Raw genomic sequence first — 5,827 nt, forward strand, 5'->3', positions numbered from 1 at the left:
ACATGTGGTTTATTCACTCACTCACACACACTAACTGGGGATCCAGATAGTTAAACTTGTGGTTACTGTGCTGTGGCGAGAATGAAATAAGTTAATGGTATGAATGCACTCTGTAACCTGTGGAGCATTGCACTAAGGGGAATGCTCAGTACTGGGGGGCTGCTTGAAGAGAAGAAAATCCTAGCTGAGTGCAAGGAAGGGAAGCAGTTACTATTGGTGTAGTGGTGGGGTGGGGAAATTCTTTAAAAGTTCTTAAATTTATTGATCATTTTGTATCAACAATTTATTGAATACTTCCCTCTGGTAAGGATTATTTTATCAATGTTATACTCAAGATTGTTTGAGATTATCTCTCTCTTCCTTAAATAACAAAATCTACTAGAATGGGATAAAGGAAAAATGAAGAAAAAAATGAAAAAAATGCTCAGTTTTATCATCACAGCTGAATTCAGAAGAGTCAGAAGGAATGTGAGTCACATCACAGCTACTTTCTCGAGCTTTATTATTTTTAATTTTATTTTTTTAATTGAAGCATAGTTTATGTACAATGACTTCCCTGGTGGCTCAGACGGTAAAGCGTCTGCCTACAATGCAGGAGACCTAGGTTCGATCCCTGGGTTGGGAAGATCTCCTGGAGAAGGAAATGGCAATCCACTCCAGTACTCTTGCCTGGAAAATTCCATGGACAGAGGAGCCTGGTAAGCTACAGTCCATGGGGTCGCAAAGAGTCGGACACGACTGAGATACTTCACTTTTATGTACGATGTAGTTCCAATCTCTGCTGTACAGCAAAGTGACTCAGTTATCCACATATAGACATTCTTGGGTTTTTTTTTTCTATTATTTTCCATTATAGTTTATCACAGGATATTGAACATACTTCCCTGTGCTATTACCTTGTTATTTATCCATCCTATATAATAATCTGTATAATAATCTACATCTGCAAATTCCAGACTCCCAGCCCTTCCCTCCCCACCTCTCTCCCCCTTGGCAATCACAAGTCTGTGGGACAGTGTGGAGAGGCTTCTTAGAAAACTATTTACTAATTTTTTCTTGACCCTTCATCAGCCACCTCTCGGTGTTTGGTATTTCTATGTTTAATTCTTGGCAACATCTCATAAGGAACCCTTTAAAACAGTTCCCCAAGGATGGTCACTCTTTTCCTTTGACCTCTTTTCTTCCTCTCTTGCTGTGAAATAAAACTCTCAGAGCTATTTGAATACATCAGTCAAAGAAACAATTATCAGTAAAATTGATGAATTATAATAACAATATCTTCCCATTTTGTAATACTTTTTCATTTTTATCATTGGAATGAATCATTTTGTCTAGTCAGTAATGACTAGATGACCAACATCTAAACAATTTTAATAGGTATTTTTGGAAGAATTCTTTCTAGAAGTTTAGATAACAGTTGCCTACTTATTGGCCAATGGGGTTTTTTTAAACAATTTTTTAATTTTTCAAATAAATACCATTTTTAAAAATTACTTTCCATTTGCACTTGTTACAAAATATTGGCTATATTCCCTGTGTTGTACAATATATACTTGAACCTATCTTACACGATAGTTTGTATCTCCCAGGCAATGTTGTTTTCTGAGGCTTAACTTCTGTAACCTAGGAGCACTGATGACCTTCAAAAGGCTGTTGTGAAGATTAAATGCTAAAATGGATATAATGACATGTTGTGAATAATAACGTGCTGTGCACACCTGAGTTACTCTCACTCTCTCCTCTGTAGAGGAGACATGCTCCTCTGTAGACATGCTCTCCTCTGTCTGCTAACACCCTTGCCAACTCTCTCATCCTTTCTTTACCTGGACAACACCAGTGGGCTGTTCCGGTGGTCAAGTGCTTTGGAAATCATCAGCAGTTAGAGCTACAATTTAGACCTTACTTTGCTGAAAGGATGAAAGTAATCAGAAGGGAACTTCCTTAGACTTCACCACACTGACCTCCTATGGGCATCTTCATCTCCACCCCCTGCTTCTGTCTAGAGCCAGCCCTGCCCTGGTGCCTCCATCCCACCCCTCTCCCATCTGAATAACACTCTAGGAACCCTCCCTCTGCTTCATTAGTGTTTCATTCTCTACTCGATCATTACCATCAGCAAGTAAACATCTAATTTCTCTCCTTCCATTCTCTTTTAAACTCACTTTGATGATCCATCTGACTTTGATCTTGCAATGCCGCTTGGTTAGAGGCCAGGTTGCTAAAGCTGGTGGTCAGTTCTCAGCTTCCATCTCCCTGAACTATTAGCTGCATTTGACATAACCACTCACTCCGTCTATCTTGATATGCTTTCCTCCAATGGCTTTCTCTACAGTGAACAGGTTTTCCTTCCATCTGCTAGCCTTCTTCTTTGCTGATTCCTTTCCTCAGGACTTTTAAGGATGAAGCGAAGGTGTTTGGACTCATCGCTTCTTCATCTACACATACTCAGTAACTCCAGTTTCACAGATTTAGAGATCATCTGGATGTAAAGAGTTGGACACAGTTGCTCACAATGCAGTGGTTAGATGCCAAAGACTTCCAGATTTCTGTTTCCATTCCATAACTCTCTCCAGACTCATAAATCCAACTGCATCCCCAACATTTCCACTGGGCCATACAGAAATAGCTCAAACACCACAGCAATTTGCAACTCTTGCTGCCTGCTGACCTAGCAAGTGATGGTAACTCCATTCTTCTAGGTATTTAGGCCAAAACTCTTGGATTTATTCTCACCTCCATTCTCTCACTCACGCCTTATTTTCAGTGAGTCAGGAAACCCTTTCGAATTGATCTTTAAAATATTTCTAGAATTCAGTCACTTTTCACACCTCCACTGCTACCACCCTGATGAGCTGCTCTCATTTCCTGCCTGATAAACTGTAATAGTCTCTATCTGGTCTCATTACTTTTCCTCTTGATCACCTAACAAATCTGTGAATTCCTAACACAGAAGACAGAGTGATCCTATAAAACACAAGTCATATCATGGTGATCCCATGCTCACAACCCCAAAATGGCTCCCCGTTTCTTACAACGGCCTTGTTCCTTACAATGGTGCATGAGACCTGGCATCCCAGCTCTTCTCTGAACCTTCTCTGTTGCAATGACACTGACTTCCTTGAAGTTCTTCACCATGCCAGGCAGAGAGGGGCAATTTAGGGGCATTTGACGGGTTGTTCCCTCCACCTGGTTTACTCTTCTCCCAGATAATATTAACTTCCCATCTCCAATCTTTGTTCAGATACCCTCTTGTTAACAAGACCTGTTCTGACAACTGCTTTCATGGCTGCCCACTCCACTCTCCTTACCTCACTACTTTTTTTTTCCTTTTTTTTTTTTTTTTTAAGATCTTTTACTTAAGTCTTTGTGTGTGTGGAGTATAATTGCTTTACAATGTTGTGTTAGTTTCTGCTGTATGACAAAGCTTTATGTATACATATATCTCCTCCGTCTTGAACTTCCCTTCCACACTCCCATCCCATCCCATTAGGTCAACAGAGTACCAAACTGAGATTCCTGCACTATGCAGCAGCTTCCCACGAGCTCGGACGTGACTGAAATGACTTAGCAGGCGTGCAAGCATTGGAGAAGGAAATGGCAGCCCGCTCCAGTATTCTTGCCTGGAGAATCCCAGGGACAGGGGAGCCTGGTGGGCTGCCGTCTGTGGGGTCACACAGAGTCAGACATGACTGAAGCAACTTAGCAGCAGCAGCAGCAGCCCACGAGCTATCTATTTCACACATGGTAGTGTATATATATTAATGCTGCTCTCCCATTTCACTCCAACTTCCCCTTCCCCCCACCCATGTCCACATGTTCTCTACATCTGCATCTTTATTCCTGCCCTGCAAATAGGTTTATCTCTACCATTTTTCTAGATTCCACATATATGTGTTAAGATATGATATTTGTATTACTCTTTCTGACTTAATTCACTCTGTTTAATAGACTCTAGGGCCATCCACATCACTATAAATGACCCAATTTTGTTCCTTTTATGGCTAAATAATATTCCATTCTATGTATGTTCCACATCTTCTTTATTCATCCATCTCTCCATGGACATTTAGGTTGCTTCCATGCCCTGGCTACTGTAAACAGTGTTGCAATGAACATTGGGGCACAAATTCTTTTTGTTTTTAAAAAGCATTTTCACCTTACAATATGCAATAAAATTATGTATTTGTTATATTTATTGTTTACAGACTATTTCCTCCTATTAGAATATAAACATGGTGTGAGGCAGAATCTTTGTTTTGTTCACTGCTGTATATTAAAGATTTCTGAACAGTGCCTGACACATGGTAAGCACACAGAAATACTTCTGCATGAAAGAAAGCAGGGATTTCTTATAAAATGCATCCTGTGTTTTAAATGGACTTTAGCAGTTGTCCTCAATCACTCAGTTGCAAATTCCTTTAAGGACACATTTTTATCTCTGTATCCGCATGAGTAAATGATGGACTAAAACAAGAAAGGAGGGAAGGTGGATGTTGATTGCTAATTACACAACTGCTCTTAACTTTATTCACTATTCAGATGCTTCTAAAAGAGAAGATTTTTAAGAACAGAAACCTGAAGGAATGAAATTCACACATAGTCACACAACACTGTAAAACAGATTTGCTAAGACAAAAGTAACACAACATTGAAAATATTTAGGCATTTTTCATGCTTATATGGTACTAGATTTATGTTTAAATTTCTTCATCAATAGTAATAAGATAATTCAGTAGCGATAGATGAAATTTCACACAAGATAGTCATTAATTTTTACAGATATCATCTCATAATGACCTTGGAAAATTTGGTTCTGTTGTTACTAGACAAAATTTTATAATGCACAAGTATTATACTATATGTCATGTGAGCTTTCGATTAAGGTTAATATTACTGAAATAACTACATCTGCTTTCCTCTCACTGTGATGTTTATCACCTAATAAAAATGCTAAAGTTACCAAGGAAAGATGTTTAATTTGTTCTCACTGCTCAGTTGTATGTTGCATCCTATTTTGTCGTAAATGGCATAATGTCCCAAGTGAGCTGCCATACTGTCAGATACATTATTTATACATAACATTACTGGTTAATCAATGAACAACAAATGCAGTAGCCTTCTCTTGTCTTCTTTATTTTTAAAGTGATAGCAAGAGGAATTATGTAGAAAAACATTCCATTTTCTGATATTAAATAATCTTTGACTATTAAAAAAGTGAAGTCTACAAATAGGAACATAATAATTAAACCACATGGCCTAGCGCATTCCAATGAAGAAGGCCAATTAACTAGTCAAATTTAAGTACGGGTTGCTTCTTTTTTCTAGAAAAACGTGGAGAAAGCATCTTTTACTATGGTTTACAAACTATTAAGTAAATAAGACTTTCTCCCCAAAGGGATGTATGAAATTCATCTTAGAAAAAATAAATCAAAGGGTATTAATGGTCCATTTAGATTCACAAATTCTGTCATAATGTGCAATATGACTGCAAACAAAAGAGTGATAAGTATACATGGATAAAACACCTCCCTTACAACCTTATTGATAATTTGACAATGAATCAAAATATCGTTAACTTCAGTTCCTATGTGGACAAAACTTTAGCTCTCTCTGTGGTTCCTTGCCTGATGCCCTGAAAACGGAAGCTAGGGGACTTGATGACAATTTCAGAGAAATGGCTACAAACACTCCTATGGAAACCATCCTTGTGCTTGTTTCTGTGAGTCACACACCTGATGATATCGTCAGAGATATTTCAAACTGCTAAAGTTGTTTCCCCCCTGACATCTAGGAATCTCCTTCACGGACTCCCCTCCTTCCCCCACTG

General features: G+C 38.6%; 1 non-coding gene across 1 annotated transcript; it reads left to right on the forward strand.

The window, feature by feature from the left end:
- The first annotated feature begins 553 nt into the window (after positions 1 to 553).
- TRNAC-ACA (transfer RNA cysteine (anticodon ACA)) lies at positions 554 to 625 on the forward strand. The gene has a single exon. It is a non-coding gene; the product is annotated as a tRNA-Cys (tRNA).
- The last annotated feature ends 5,202 nt before the right edge of the window (positions 626 to 5,827 follow it).

This window comes from Bos taurus, chromosome 12 (genome assembly GCF_002263795.3).
Source record: "Bos taurus isolate L1 Dominette 01449 registration number 42190680 breed Hereford chromosome 12, ARS-UCD2.0, whole genome shotgun sequence".
NCBI classification, from domain to species: Eukaryota; Metazoa; Chordata; class Mammalia; order Artiodactyla; family Bovidae; genus Bos; species Bos taurus.